General features: G+C 40.9%; 1 protein-coding gene across 2 annotated transcripts in view; it reads left to right on the top strand.

The window, feature by feature from the left end:
• LOC147009175 (uncharacterized) overlaps positions 1–15,425 on the top strand; it is a 73,545-nt gene extending 58,120 nt beyond the window's left edge. For both annotated transcript variants that reach the window (XR_015052958.1, XM_085862547.1), the window contains exon 5: positions 12,912–15,425. The gene's annotated coding sequence lies outside the window, so the exon portion shown is untranslated. The remainder of the gene's footprint in view (positions 1–12,911) is intronic.
• The last annotated feature ends 632 nt before the right edge of the window (positions 15,426–16,057 follow it).

The raw sequence follows: 16,057 nt of genomic DNA, 5'->3' as shown, positions 1-16,057 counted from the left end.
TTGAAGGACTACCATTTGAAAAATAAAACCTAAATCAAAAATCGGCTCAAGTAAAATTTTCTAAATATCTCGAAGTGTTTAATTCCGAAGTCTCGTTTCTTCACATTCAAAACAGGAGGACAAGTATTGAAAATACCGTACGCGTTTTTTCAGCCGCTGCATAGCAACGGATGGTTGTTTAGGCCTAAGTCACATTTGCTCTACGGCGAGGATACGGTGGCGAGGATACGGTGGCGAGGATACGCCCTCTGAATTGACATGAAACGTGCGGCGGCCGCAGAGTTTCTGTGGGGCCCTATGCCATTTGGCTATATTTTACAGGTCGTAAGGTCGCTGTGGAATTATAACGCGGAGTTATAACTTTTTTTCATTTCTACGTTCGCCGTAGCAATTCGACTAGCCGAAAAAAAAAAAACTGGTAAAAATAAAAATAAAAAATTAACCAATTTGTTACCATCCGTCTGGCCGCACGTTCGCCTTAGGGCCCCCCTGCGGTCACCTTGCGGGCACCTTGAGGCAACCTTGCGTCTGCCTTGAAAATTCTATGGCCGTCGCAGGGCCCCCTTAAAATCACCGTGCGACATCAAATCAAAGACCGTTCGGCAACCCCACGTTTTCAGTCTCCACAATTTAAGACCTAAGGCCTAAGTCACATTTGCTCTACGGCGAGGATACGGCAGCCGTACGCCCTCTGAATTGACAAACGTGCGGCGGCCGCAGAGTTTCTGAGGTGGCCTCAGGGTGGCCCTATGCCGTATGGCTATATTTTACAGGCCGTAAGGTCGCCGTGGAATTATAACGCAGAGTTATAACTTTCTTCATTTCTACGTTCGCCGTAGCAATTGAACAAGTCGGAAAAAAAAAACTGGTTAAAAAAAAAAAAATTAACCCATTCGTTACCATCCGTTTGGCCGCACATTCGCCTTAGGGCCCCCCTGCGTTCGCCTTGTGGGCACCTTGCGTCTGCCTTGAAAATTCTATGGCCGCCGCAGGAATGCCCTAAGGTCACGGTGCTACATCAAATCAAAGACCGTACGGCAACCCCACGTTTTCGGTCTCCACAATTTATAAATATGCCGTGCGGCTCCCCGAAAAATAAAAACTTATGTGACTGCTACATTGTGTGACCGTGGAAATACTGCGGCTGCCATATAATTGCTAGTGGCCATAGATTTTGGAGACCCCACGGCCGCCGTGGCAAATGTGACCTAGGCCTGAGCAACGAAACTCAAACACGCACACTCCCAGACCATATGGCACCTCTTCGCCAAGTTTCATCGAAATCGGTTTGCTGGTTTGTGCTGTGGAGTCTTGCGTTGCAGACACACACACACACACACACACACACACACACACACACACACACACACACACACACACACACACACACACACACACACACACACACACACACACACACACACACACACACCCTGACAATAAGGGTACTCTAGGGACCACCCAACAAGCCGGGAGGCGGCGCTGGGTCGCCGAGCATGGAAACTATAAGATATAGAGCAAAATGGATGTCATATAGTGGATAGGGAATCACCTTAAGATTACGCATATCAAATCTCATCCAGTTCCACCTACTGATAACTACTCGGTATCCATTTGAATGAAAAGTACCGAAAATGCGGTTTGAAATCGGAAATCCCCAAAGTTCGAGGGGATGCTGTGGGTGAACAAAGATCTAAATCGAAAATCCTTTTCGATCGTTTGTGCACAATGTATTTCAGACGATTAGTGTGAATTTCCATGACCATCCGACCATAACCCTAGGAGGAGTAGCATTTGGTGCGAAGGCACCTCCAGCTCTCGCATATTATTGATTTTTGCACAAATTGACCTTTGACTCCTGACCTAAGCGAAATCGATCAATATGTCCTGAGGCAAAGTTGCAGTACTCATTGAGTACCATGAACCTGCAAAGTTTCATTCGTATCGATGCACTCACCTGGTCGCTCGGGGGCCTTCAATTTTCGCGCATACCCTAATTGTAGGGGGCGCTGCGGGTAAAGTATTCCATATATCACAAAAACTGGAATATATTTGATAGAGCATCACTTGTAGATCATTCGTGCCAAATTTCATAACCCTATGTGGGATAATGGCTTTCAGAATTGATTTTGCATGAACGGAACCGATTTTGAAGGTTTTCGGTTGTTGCTTGGGAACCAAAGCGTCCCTAGCAACCATCACAATTTCCAAAGCACTAGGTCATAAGATGTACCTACCACCCGAGTTTGGTAAAAATCCGCCCACGTTTTTTATTATTTTTTTTTTTTTTGTATACCTTGGTCGAGGCTCGTATGAGAGCTAACACACAACTCACAGCAAGGAGGCATGAGACAAGAGGGGCGGGAGTGGAAGGGACAAGACAGTGGGGAACAGACACATTAGGTGAACTGTGGAAGGGAGAGGGATGGGGATGGGACGGGGAACATGGCGAAGAGAAGATGGACATTTCAGGGACTTTCAGGAAGGAAAGCAGGAGAAATGAAGGAAGTGGGCTTGGGTGGATTATCGGGGGTAGAAAAGATCGAGGATTTGGATGGGGGAAGATAAGAGGTAGTGGTGAACAGCTGTTTTGAAAGCCTGGAGGGAAGAATGGGAAAGAATAGAGTGAGGAAGTTTATTCCAAAGGCGGGAAAAAAGAGGAATGAAAGAGTGAAGATGAGCAGTGATTCGTGATTTTGGTAGTTTTACCAGAAGGGGGTTGTTGGCGGACCTTGAGCGCCCTGTGGAAATGTGGTGGGGACAAATCGCAGAGAGAGCAGGGGGGGCAAGGCTGGAGAGGAGTCGGTAGAAGACAGAAAGACCACCGACCAACCTGCGGTGATTGAGTGAGAGGCCCAAAGACTCAGCTTCATTGCGGGAGATGCCGATGATCTTAAATGCCCTGGTTTCGACAGCGTGAAGCCGAGAAAGGTGGGAGGCAGGAGCACCAGCCCAGAGGGGAGAGCAGTACTCCATCAGGCTACGGACAAAAGCTTTGTAAGTGGTGTTTACTTAGTGGTGTTGTAAGTGGTGTTTACTACCAATTATGCTGATGACAAACGAACAAACATCCAAACAAACAAACAGACAGAATTACTGACAATAAGGGTCACCTATTCCGGCGACCCAACAGTCAATAACAAAATCGACTGACCATTATACTTGAAAAATATTCGCTTTTGTAAGTAATAAACAAACAAACGGCCCCAAATTGAATACCCTCTCCTTCGGCGAGGGAAAAAAACAACACGTGCACACACGCGCACGTAAATATTTATGAAAACGTTTAAGAAGACAGTAAAACGCCGGATATAAAAGTATAAATAACACGTGATGAAATTGAATCTTGTGTATAAATGAAATGCTCTGTGGTCAAGTGTCAATATAGTACACTGTGAATGGTTGTCATGCAAACAATCAGAAAGTGCCATACCTGCAGAAGGACTTTAAAAGTATGGGTCATGCTGTCATTGCAGTATGGTGAATACTATGTATGGTTCCTGGGAAAGGAATAATCACATGGCATGTGTATAAAGATCTAATTCTTCACTGGTGAAGGTGACCCCTTGTGTCAGATTGCAGAGAGACTTCCTTTTTCAGCTGTATCAGTATGCAAGACTCTGAAGAGGATATATACACAAAACTGGTAATATTGGGAATAGAAGAGGTCATTGCAGGAAGAAAACCCAAACTCTCCATAAGTGATTTGTTTTAACAATGTCAGGGTATGTTCTGTGCATGATAGAATATGATCCAGTGGAGATCTTGCTGATGACCTATCTGAAAGTACCGATGTCATCGTTTCTTCAAACTAAGTTAGACACACATGAGCGCAAAGTAGGTTCAATACGTGTGTAGTAGGGTGTTTCATATTGCAACTTTTTTGCGCGAGTCAAGTTGGCTACCCGTCGTAGCTTTCCAATATGGATAAAAACCCCACTCGCCAATTTTTAGAATTTTTCTCCCAAAAATGGCCGCCGGCGGCTTTTTTTCCAAAATGGCGACCTTTTTCGCGTTTTGACACAGAAATCGACTCCGACACCTGCTAAAAATACGTTAATGTTACTTGATATATGTATGTTTGTCTGATTATGATTGCTATGTCTGCTAGCAGTCGGGGACTGGACATTCGGCATCCAATATGGTGGAAAAATCCAAAATGGCGTCCAAGATGGCCGATTTTTGGCCACTGAAAAGTTGTTCCCTCCGATGTAGGTTCTAATATGTCTAGTTATAGGTTTTTGGGTGTGCTGAATTCGTTTTTATGCTCTAAAATGCAGTGTATCTGTCACAGAGACGTCTGCGGGGGTCATGCTCTCGCGTTAAGAAGTAGTTCTTGCAAGTCCGAAGAAGAATTTTGAATATTCTCGCCCTCATTGATATCAGAAAATAACAATTAAAAATTCGAAGGTCAAACATGTATTTATTTAACATGTACAGTATATACACGAATTACTAGTCTCCTAATGCCATAATGAATGTTCTAATATGAATTCATATATGCGTGCCTATCAGCCTCGATAATCAATAATATTGGCCATGGCATGGCATACATGGCTGTAGCAACATTTCAAATTAAAATTTCCACAGTTCAAAAACATCAATGTTCACACTTCGCTTCATATAGTTATCTACATTTTCTGAAGAGTGGATTTCGTGTATCCAGAATAATTCTGCCTGTGCCACTCAACCACTTGAAGCAAAGCTTGCCTTTGCTGTTCATCCCTCGTTTGGTCTATAAAATCCGAAATCAACTTGATTCCACGCTCTGCAAGGTCGTTAACTACGTGAACATTGTGCACATAGTTTGCGAATTTTTGGTAACCATCACTTTCTGGCCATGTGCTTTTGCAGGCTCACACATCCATTCTACATCGAGTACATCATATAGTTCAAGAAGATTGAATAACCGCCACGAGTCGTCATCTATGAAACTGCTGAGACACAGGTCACTACTCTCATTCTCATCCACGGCCGTTTCTCGTTTCTCGCTCATCTGTGGGAACGTTGGAATTGGCAAGAGCGAAAATTACCAATTGCGGTGTCGAATCGACACCTGATATCAATGAGGGCGAGAATATTCAAAATTCTTCTTCGGACTTGCAAGAACTACTTCTTAACGCGAGAGCATGACCCCCGCAGACGTCTCTGTGACAGATATACTGCATTTTAGAGCATAACAAATTCAGCACACCCAAAAACCTATAACTACACATATTAGAACCCACATCGGAGGGAACAACTTTCCAGTGGCCAAAAATCGGCCATCTTGGACGCCATTTTGGATTTTTCCGCCATATTGGATGCCTAATGTTTAGTCCCCGACTGCTAGCAGACATAGCAATCATAATCATCTACAAACATACACATATCAAGTAACATTAATGTATTTTAGCAGGTGTAGGAGTCGATTTCTGTGTCAAAACGTGAAAAAAGGCCGCCATTTTGGAAAAATTAGCCGCTGGCGGCCATTTTTGGGAGGAAAATTCTAAAAATCGGCGAGTGGGGTTTTTATCCATATTGGAAAGCTACGACGGGTAGCCAACTTGACGAGCAAAAAAGTTGCAATATGAAACACCCTAGTGTGTAGTTTCCTGTAAACCTTTGCTGAGAGATAACTCAATAAAAAGGCTGAAATGGGCAGCAGAAATGAAACATTAGGATGACCAAGCTTGGATGAAGGTGCTGTTTGCAGACGAGTCTAAGTTCAAACTTTTTCGCAATAATCAATAGCAGTTTGGTCGAAGGTGGACTTTGAAGTGATTTAGCAGTAGGTGTACAACAGCGACCACGAAGCAATCAATTCAATTCAAGTATATGGTGTCGGAGAGTTACGTAACATCGAAGGTACACCGACTGCTGGCAGATACAGCCAGGTTCTGATCCATCATGCCATTCTTTGAGGTACATATCTCACTGGGCAAAGATTCATAGTCCAACATGACAATGCATAAAGTCCTGACACTCATCGTTTAGTCTCTATGGAGTTTTATGGATGTTGAGAAAGTGAAATGTAAACCAAACACATTACTGAATTATGCACAAAGTTCTACAGGATATTTGAAATATTCCACAGTCATACATTGGTACACTGTGTGGAAGCATGACAACAAGGATTCAAGATTTATGTTAAACAATGGGCTCACCGACCAAATATGAATGCACTGGGTGCCGTATTGGTATTGTTTTTGTGTTTCTTGTGTAATAATGCATTGTGTATGTATTTTATAATCTTTCAATTACAAGTACTCATTATTGATGCACATCTTATGTTTTCACAATTATTTCCTGTACATATACTCGACATAACTACTTTAAAAAAACACATATTATTTAAACACAGACAAACGTGAAATAAACACAGACACAGACAAGTGAATACATGTCTCAGTGAAGTTGTCCTGGTTCCACCACTTGTTAAAGGCAGAAACGGGGGCTGACAGTCATGCAGAATGAAGCGACGGAGTGATCGCAGAGAATAATTTTCTGTAAAGAGGAGGAGGGGGAGGGAGACTGAGGAGGATCCTTGAGCCCCTACCCCCCACCCCCCGCCCCACCAACACCCCCACACGAGCCGGCCTTCTGGGCGTGTTTACTTGGACAAGGAACGCGCTGTGCTCTCAGCCACGGCCAGTCGGACGAGCCTTTTACCGACACCGCACAAAAGGTGCGTCGGTCGCGCCTTTGTGCGGTCTGTGAAAGGGGGTGTAAGGGGGTGTGTTTATTTGCGAAACCCCAGCACGGCGGGGCCCTGACCCCGTCTCTAGGACAGGCCTCTCGGCTCGAGTCTCCGCACCCTGTCCATACCGCGCCATGCCTGGTCTCTCGGCAACCGTGGCCCGATGAGACGCATCGGGCATGGCACGGTCGTGCCCTGCGGCGCCACCGGGGGCCCCGCACGGAGGTACGCATGGTGCGGGGCTGAGCTGCGGGGCCCAGGAAAGGCCCTATCCATATGCCACACGGCCAGGGAACGGCACATTGGCTTTTGTGCGCCAGAGATAGTGAAATGTGCTTTTTGTGATGCCTGTTAGGGAGAGCATGAACTGCGAGTGCTTGAACACCCATCCGAGGGATCTTCTGCAGGATTGACGCTGCTCGGGGACATATATATATATATATATATATATATATTTCCTTGAGGAGTTCAAAAAGTTCTCAGGAGCTAATTAAATTTGTATTGATGGCATTTGTGCTCATCAAATAAAACAAAAAACCCCCCCAAAAAATTCATTATTACTTGGATATATATATATATATATATATATATATATATATATATATATATATATATATATATATATATATATACATACACTTTCATTTTAAAAAATAAACAATATCCTCCTTCGCCTTTTTGTAATATGAGCATTTTGGTCCGAAAACGGTTTTTATCCCATTATACAAATGTGTACATCTCGGAATGTTTCCTGTGTGTGTATATAATATTATATCCATTTGCATTTCAATAGACTGTACTATTGGCCACTTGTATTGTCATTTTCTCCATTCAGATACAAAGAACAATAACTATCAATGAAATAATACTTTTCTCTTTGCTGGTGAACAATTGGAAAACTTAGCCAAAATAAATAGGTACAATAATGATTAATAAAATAATTCAATGACAAATAATAGGTACAATAATGAAACAATAAATGATACAATAATAAAATATACAATAATATGCCATCACCTTTGTTTTTCGTTTACAACTGTGTTTGAGTCATTGTTGCTTGAATTAAAAAAACAAATCCGAAGCTAAGGAAATTCTCCATCACATTTGCAAACATTCCTTTTGTATATTATAATTGTTTAATGTAATGTATATTGTATAATTTGGATGAGTATATAACCCTAATATATAGTGCATTATATTATGTATATAATGTACAGGGTTTTTGAAAGATCTGGAATCATAGGGATATTTATTTTACAATTTTATTATAGTAATTCCTAAAATATATTGCAAGCCACTGATATGCATACACATATCATTTACTGAATGCAAGTTTTTTTTTGACCGGTTAACATTGACACCGATTTTAGAACATTAATTTCTGATTTCAATCTATAGATCTTCAATAGAGCGTGTTCTCGTCGTATCAACCACTGATTTCAGATGTCTCCCCCCAAAAAGTCAAGTGGCATAAAACGTCGAATTATGTGTGGCCCACTCTATCTGTCCATGACGTCCTATCTGCCTCAAGGCCATAGTTTAAAATATTGAAGAAATATTTCCTATGATTCGGACTTTTGAAACATGCTGTGCATTGTATAATCCAGATGAGTATCTAACCTTAATATATAGAATGTAAAATAATATTTATTACATAATCTAGATGAGTACATAACCCTTATATATAATATATAATATAATGTATATTGCATAATCTCGATGCGTATATAACCCTAATATATAATATGTAAAATAATGTATATTACATAATCTAGATGCATATATAATCCAAATATATAATATGTAAAATAATGCACATTACATAATCTTGATGATTATAGAACCCTAATATATAATAATATGTAAAATAATGTATCTTACATAATATGGATGAGTATATAACCCGAATATATAACATGTAATATAATGTATATTGCATAATATAGATGAGTATATAACCCGAATATATAGTATGTAATATAATGTATGTTGCATAATCTAGATGAGTTTAACCCGAATATATAATGTGTAAAATAATGTATATTGTATAATCGAGATGAGTATATAACCATAATATATAATATGTACGAGTAATATAATGTATATTACATAATCTAGATGAGTTTATTACCATAATATATACGAGTAATATAATGTATATTACATAATCTCGATGAGTATATAACCATAACATGTAATATGTAATATAATGTATATTGCATAGTCTATATGAATAGATAACCAGAATATATAATATGTAGTATAATGTATATTACATTGTCTAGATGAGTATATTACCACAATATATGATATGTAATATAATGTATATTACATTGTCTAGGTGAATAGATAGCCAGAATATATAATATGTAATATAATGTATATTGCATAACATAGATGGGTGTATAACCCTAATATATAGTAAAAAATATAATGTATATTACATAATCTCGATGAGTATATTACCACAATATATTATATGTAATGTAATGTATATTACATTATCTAGGTGAATAGGTAACCAGAATATATAATATGTAGTATAATATATATTACATCATCTCGATGAGTATATAACCACAATATATGATATGTAATATAATGTATATTACATATTCAAGATGAGTATATAACCATAATATGTAATATAATGTACATTACATAATCTCGATGAGTATATAACCACAACATATAACATGTAATATAATGTATATTAAATAGTCAAGATGAATAGATAACCAGAATATATAATATTTAGTATAATTTATATTACATAGTCAAGATGAATATATAACCCTAATATATAGTATGAAATATAATGTATATTACATAATCTAGATGAGTATATAACCATAATATATAATATGTGATATAATGTATATTCCATAGACAAGATGAGTATATAACCATAGTATGTAATATAATGTATATTACATAATATAGATGAGTATATAACTATAATATATAATGTGTAGTACAATATATATTACATAATGTAGATGAGTGTATAACCTGAATATATAGTATAAAATATAATGTATATTACATAATCGAGTTGAGTATATAACCATAATGTGTAGTATAATGTATGTTTCATAATCTAGATGACTATACCACCCTCATTATAGCTCATTGAAAGAGATACACAATCAAAATTCATTCCAATTTAATGTAATATTTATTTTTGAGAATTGAAACAAAAAATTGGAGTTACTTTAAAAGTCATGTTTTATTTCAAGCCGTGGTGTGTGTGTGTGTGTGTGTGTGTGTGTGTGTGTGTGTGTGTGTGTGTGTGTGTGTGTGTGTGTGTGTGTGTGTGTGTGTCTGTGTGTGTCTGTGTGTGTCTGTGTGTGTCTGTGTGTGTGTGTGTGTGTGTGTGTGTTTGATAAGTAAGTGAAGACTAATTTGGCTGGACTGCACATGCGGACGGAATATTTAATATAATCAAATTCATCTTCGGGTGAGAAGATTTATTGGAAAATAAAGCGCGTGCGCCCGAAATGCCCATTTTTTTCTTAATTTCATTAAAGCTTGCCAGCTTCATGTTCCCGCAACAAAGCGCATATTAAAATCATAAACAATGGCGTTAAGAGCCTGAACCACGCAACGGCTCATAAAATCTGATGCTAACGTTCTACATGTCCATTTAACACCGCTTATTACGTATTAGCGACTTATGATGTTTGTGATGCTTCGTATATTCAAAATTATAATAATAATAAAAATCCTAAATGCTCTGAATGAGAAAGTGCAACTCTTTCCCCTTTAAACGCAGACTGTGCGTTATCGCCTGTACACATAAATTGTAATATATAGTTCATAATGCTGGGATATAATTTAAAATCCTCATAACGACTCCGGCATTTATTTACTGGGAATAGTATGCCCAGTCGGTGGCTCCTCTCCGAAACGTGATGGGTCTCAGATGTTGTTCACATTCACACGTGATCGCTCACTCACTTCGCAATGTATTCACATTTCCGTTTTTTTTCCAAGCATTAGTGACAAGCAGGACTCCCTCAAAATTTGATTACTCGGTGCACAGATGTATACAAATGCGCTCTTTATGATCGTCGTCTTATGAGGGAGAGAGAGAGAGAGAGATGCGTTTTGACTTCATACTTCGCGGAATTAAATAACACGTCCACATCACCCCCGTGGCTCAAAACTTACATCACTTTAAAATTATATTTATATATATAAACACACACACACACACACACACACACACACACACACACACACACACACACACACACACACACACACACACACACACACACACACACACACACACACACACACACACACACACACACACTCTGTGTCATAATGGATAGAGCATCGCTCTGAGTCTGGGAGATTCAAAGTTAGTTCAAACCCCGACCGAGTCATACCAAAGACATAAAAAATGGGACGTGCTGCTTCCTTGATTGACGCTCAGCATTTAAAAAGGATAGAGCATGGACAAACAATGCTGTGAAGCAATGGCAGACCACCTTACCAACAAACTACTTTGTCAGCACCGGCGCTCAGAAGAGTATGGCACCTAAAACTATATATATATATATATATATATATATATATATATATATATATATATATATATATAATTTACACGCACAAACACACTATTAGGGCATGCTTACAGAAGTTGCGGTGCATCTTACGTGCAGACATAATGAATATAAACTTTTTTTATATTTGTTGGAGTGGATTGTACTTGTATCATGTTTTGCAGCTAAATAACTCACATAAATTAAGAATGAGTAATCCGAATTAGTTTTCTTTAATAGTTTGCAGGTATAGCATTTTTTTTGCAAAAAAGTCAAAAGTTACAAAAATAATATTGTTTGCTTTCAAATACATTGCTAGGCAATGCTAAAAGACAAAGTTTATGATTTCAAGTCGAGGAACCTGAAAATTATTCAACAAAGTCGAAACAAACGGCTATTATATTCTTGTAGTTGTTCCCATGTTACACATCAATAACAACAGAGCCAATTCGAGTTATCTTAAGCTAGCATTTTTACTTTTTTTGTTGTTGTTTTTTTTCTTCATTGATTGCATTTAGATTAATAACGATTGTGTAATAAGCTGCTAGAGAGAAAGGGATTCTGTCTAGTCTGGGTTCAATTCCTTATCCATTGATAAACACAGTATGGTACAATACAGCTCATTTGGCATGCTTTTAATAGATGATTGAGAAGACATGCCTTACTGGGGAGGTCAAACACTGTGGCGAAGCATCGATTGACCATCTCATGCAGCAGGCTGTAAATTCATTGTGAATTGTAGATTCAGTGATTTTTCAATTTCCAAAAATCCTGAATTCCGTTTCAGAAATTAAATTTCATTTTGTATTCTCCCCGAGTCTCTTCACTTGGTTATTCCAAAGTCCAAGTAAGCCTCACCCAGCTGAATGTCTCTGCCCTTTTTACTCTGCTACATCCTTGGGCAGTTTATTTCGCTTCAGAGCGATGCAAACATTCAGGAAATAATAAAATGATTGTTTATTTTTATTTTGGGAAAATCAATAATGACAATCTTGCTTGTATTTCAAGGATTTTTGGACGTACAGCTTTGAGTCGTCTGCATTCAGCTTGCTAAGACAAAGCAATCTATTTTTTTCCGGCTTTTCCAGCCATATAGATCATGAATACAGGGAAATTGTGCATTAATTAAAACATGTTCTGAATGTTTGTTATAACCAGAGTGCTACATAGGTGCAACTATATAATATGTAACCATGCAATACTTTAAAATATGCACTGCGGCACTTACCACTATATACAATCTGGAAGCGATAAATGCTTACGACTTCCTTCCACTACATCGTCTGGAAATGACAAAAAGCCACAGACACTTCTCTGATCGCACCGTCATAAATGGAGAACACCCACTCCCTTGGGAAGTGATTGTGCCATACAATATCACATGACGTACCATTGTCTTCAATCACGTGAGCAGGAACGAGGCTCCACCAGCTGACTTTTGTTTACGGATATTTTTGTTTATGGACATTTAGCTACAGTTTCGTGATTTTTCCTGGAATGTTGGCTTTGAGTTATGTCAGCATGCAAAATTTCAACTTTCTAGCCCATCCACAAAGTACCAAACATTTTTGCGAGTGAGTGAGTTGTTAAAAAGAGCTTTTTTGTGTGGCATGCTTGCACATTGCTGATTCAACTGGACATCATCTGTTTAACATTGTCTGTCTTTCCTCCCACAGGACATCTCATCTCTGACTCCTTAGTGTCTCTCCCCATCTATTGTCTCCTCCGATTTGAGAGGCATGAACCCTGTCTCAGCGGCGGAATTGCAATTTACATCAAGAACTCCATTTCTCACTGACCAAGTTCTGACCTTACACCTCCCAACCCCCAGAAGTATCTTTGGCTGTGACTCCCCCCCCCCACCCCACCCCTCCCCGACTCTGCTCCCACTTCTTGTTTGTCTGTGTGTTGTAATGTCCTCCAAACAGTGACAACTCCATCTACATAGACCAACTTTTAACCACTCATCCAAACTCTCTTCCTCATATATGGCGATTTCAATTGTCACCATGCACCTTGGGTGGGTGTTGGTACGTCGCTCACCATGGCACTTCAGAGCCATGGCACTTCAGCAAAGGACTTAAGTAACTCCATGCGACTGACAATCTGTGAACTTTAAAACCATGATTTCTCCCAATTGTAAATCCTCTCTTCTGGACTTAGCGATGACAAACTTCCCTGCAAATGTCTCCTGCTCTTCCTCTGCTCAAATTAGTTCATCCATTCAGACGCTTGTGTGAGTCAACATATCTCTGGCTCATCTCAGAGAGCTGCCTCAATGCTGGCGAGTCTGGCATTTGAACTCAGGCAAATTGGCAGGGACTGCAAGCAGCCATCTCTCCTCAGGACTCGTCTTCCATATCCACTGCCCCTGATATTAACTCAGCATGGGAATTCTTCCACGGAAACCTGCTCTCTCATATGTACAGATCCTTCCCATCTCGTCTTCAATTATCTCACTGTTCCCATCCCCCCTCCCCATGGTACACTGAATCCTGTGGTGAGGCAGTTTATTTGAAACAACTTGCTTTCTCTTCCTGGAAAGCAAACCCGACCGAAGGCAACTTCAGATCATTCCACAAAGCTCACAGCAAGTGTGTCCACTTTCAGGAGAGCCAGAAAACATCTCTCCAACCTCAAAAAATGAACTTTCAAACTTGTCTCCCTTCTCTAAAACCTGTTAGTGCCTTGTTAAGTCTGTTTCTGGTGTATGGTCCCCTTCCATCTCTTCCCTCTCTTCAAATGGCACCACAGCCAACTCCGATCCTATGAAGACTGAATGCCTAAATTCCATGTTTGCTTCCAAATCTTGTGTTCCTAACTGCTCGCTCTCTGTACCCACCCTTCCCAATCGTACCCAACTGCTCCTGGACTTTTGCTCTTGAAAATGTGGAGAAGTTTCTGACAACCTCGACCCTGATTCGGCAACTGAACCAGACAGCATCACGTTGTGTGTCCTAAAAACCTACTCTTGCACATCCTCTCTCTGTTCTTTTCACCCTGTCACTTGCCCTTGGTCATCTTACAACTTGGAAATCCACCAACATCACTCATTACATTAAAAAGTGCAAAAACAGATCCCCTTAAATACAGATCAATTACCTTACTTCCAATGTCATGGAAACCAACAAGGTCATGGAATCCATCATCACAGTGGACATAAAATCCTTCCATTTCTCCAATAGCCTCATCTCAGGTCAGGTCAGGTTCGATCTGTGACCTGCTACAGGTACCATGTAAACCTGTACTAACCTGTTCCATGGTCGGGTTGTCGGCGACGAAACCGTCTCCCCCACCAGGTTTTCTGGTGAGGAGGGTGTTTGGATATGGACACCCAGCAGGATTAAAAACAAAACCTGTCAAAGGGCGGAGGAGCTCCTTGTGAGCCAACGGCCATCCATATCTAGTGCCCAACTGTGTCTGCGGACGTCCTCCTGCAGTTGGGTTACTTCTTATTAGGAGGTTGGTGGCAGGATTTGCACTCCGGCCACCGTAAAACGCTTCATTCCACAAAACGCAAAAACGCAAAAAAATCTGAAAACCCACTCCGTGGGAGTACCTCCTGTGCAGCTTCCCTTCGCAGGGCAGCTCACCGGATGACGGGATTGGAGCAAAGCCTTCGGGACCCCCAATCTTTGATAGGAGGGAAACCACGGAGTAACATCCCTGGGTCAGATTGCGGGAGAGTGTGTCGGAGTGGTGCTGAGGTGTCGTCCACCAGACGGCGGTCTCCTTGGGTTAACCTGAGGCGGTCCCTTCGGGTGGGTGCCTGGAATGTCCTATCCCTAAGAGAGGATGATCACCTGTCTCAGTTATCATCTGAGCTCAAGCGTTTGGACATCGGGATTGCAGCTCTCTCTGAGGTTCGGAGACCGGATTGCGGCGAGATAATGGTGGGTGGTTACACCTACTATTGGTCTGGTCGCTCTGATGGTTACCATACCCAAGGAGTTGCTGTAGCTGTGTCCAATAAGCTGACCCCAATGATAATTGAGGTAACACCGGTCAACGAGCGTATTATGAGATTAAGGATTCGTCACTCCTTAGGTGTCATTTCCCTGGTCTCTATTTATGCTCCGACTGAGGCGAGTGATCTCACCGTGAAGGACACATTCTATGCCACACTCGAGTCTGTGGTTGATCAGTGCCCCAGACGAGATACACTTCTAGTCTTGGGGGATTTCAATGCATCGACTGGAACTGATAGGGATGGTTATGAGGTGTGTGTTGGTCCCCATGGGTCAGGAACTATGAACCAGAATAGCACTAAGTTCCTTGACTTTGCAAGAAGTCATGGACTTAGGGTGGCTGGTTCATGGTTTCAGCGCCCACAAGCTCATCGCTGGACTTGGTATTCCAACGCTGGCGGTGTGGCAAAGGAGATTGACCATGTCCTCATTGACGGTCGTTGGAGGATGATCCAGAACTGCAGGGTCTACCGGAGTGCTCAGTTCCTCAATACTGACCACAGGCTTGTTGTAGCAACTCTAAAGCTGCACCTTAAATCCTGGAGAATGGTACCATCCCAGCCTAGGCTGGATGTTGCCAAGCTCAGGGATGAGAGAGTAGCTGAGGAGTTTGCGAACAGGCTGAGTGGACACTTGGGGGGTCTGGGTGCTTTGGGGGGTCCTGAAGAGTTGTGGAGCACCTTCAAGACCACCGTCCTTGATGTTGCCGGTGGATGCCTTGGAGTTCACCGCAGGGCAAAGAAGAATTTTGTCTCTCAAGGGACACTGGATACCATTGACCAGTCGCAGGGCCAGGCTGAATGGCAGAGCTGAGCTGTTCAGGGAGCTGAGGCGTAAAACTGTACGTGCACTGA

This window comes from Eptatretus burgeri, chromosome 17, assembly GCF_056783735.1.
Source record: "Eptatretus burgeri isolate ZD-2024b chromosome 17, Ebu_testis_v1, whole genome shotgun sequence".
In the NCBI taxonomy this organism is placed as follows: domain Eukaryota; kingdom Metazoa; phylum Chordata; class Myxini; order Myxiniformes; family Myxinidae; genus Eptatretus; species Eptatretus burgeri.
The sequence above is the reverse complement of the archived record's forward strand: the minus strand, read 5'-3'. Positions and strand labels throughout refer to the sequence as shown.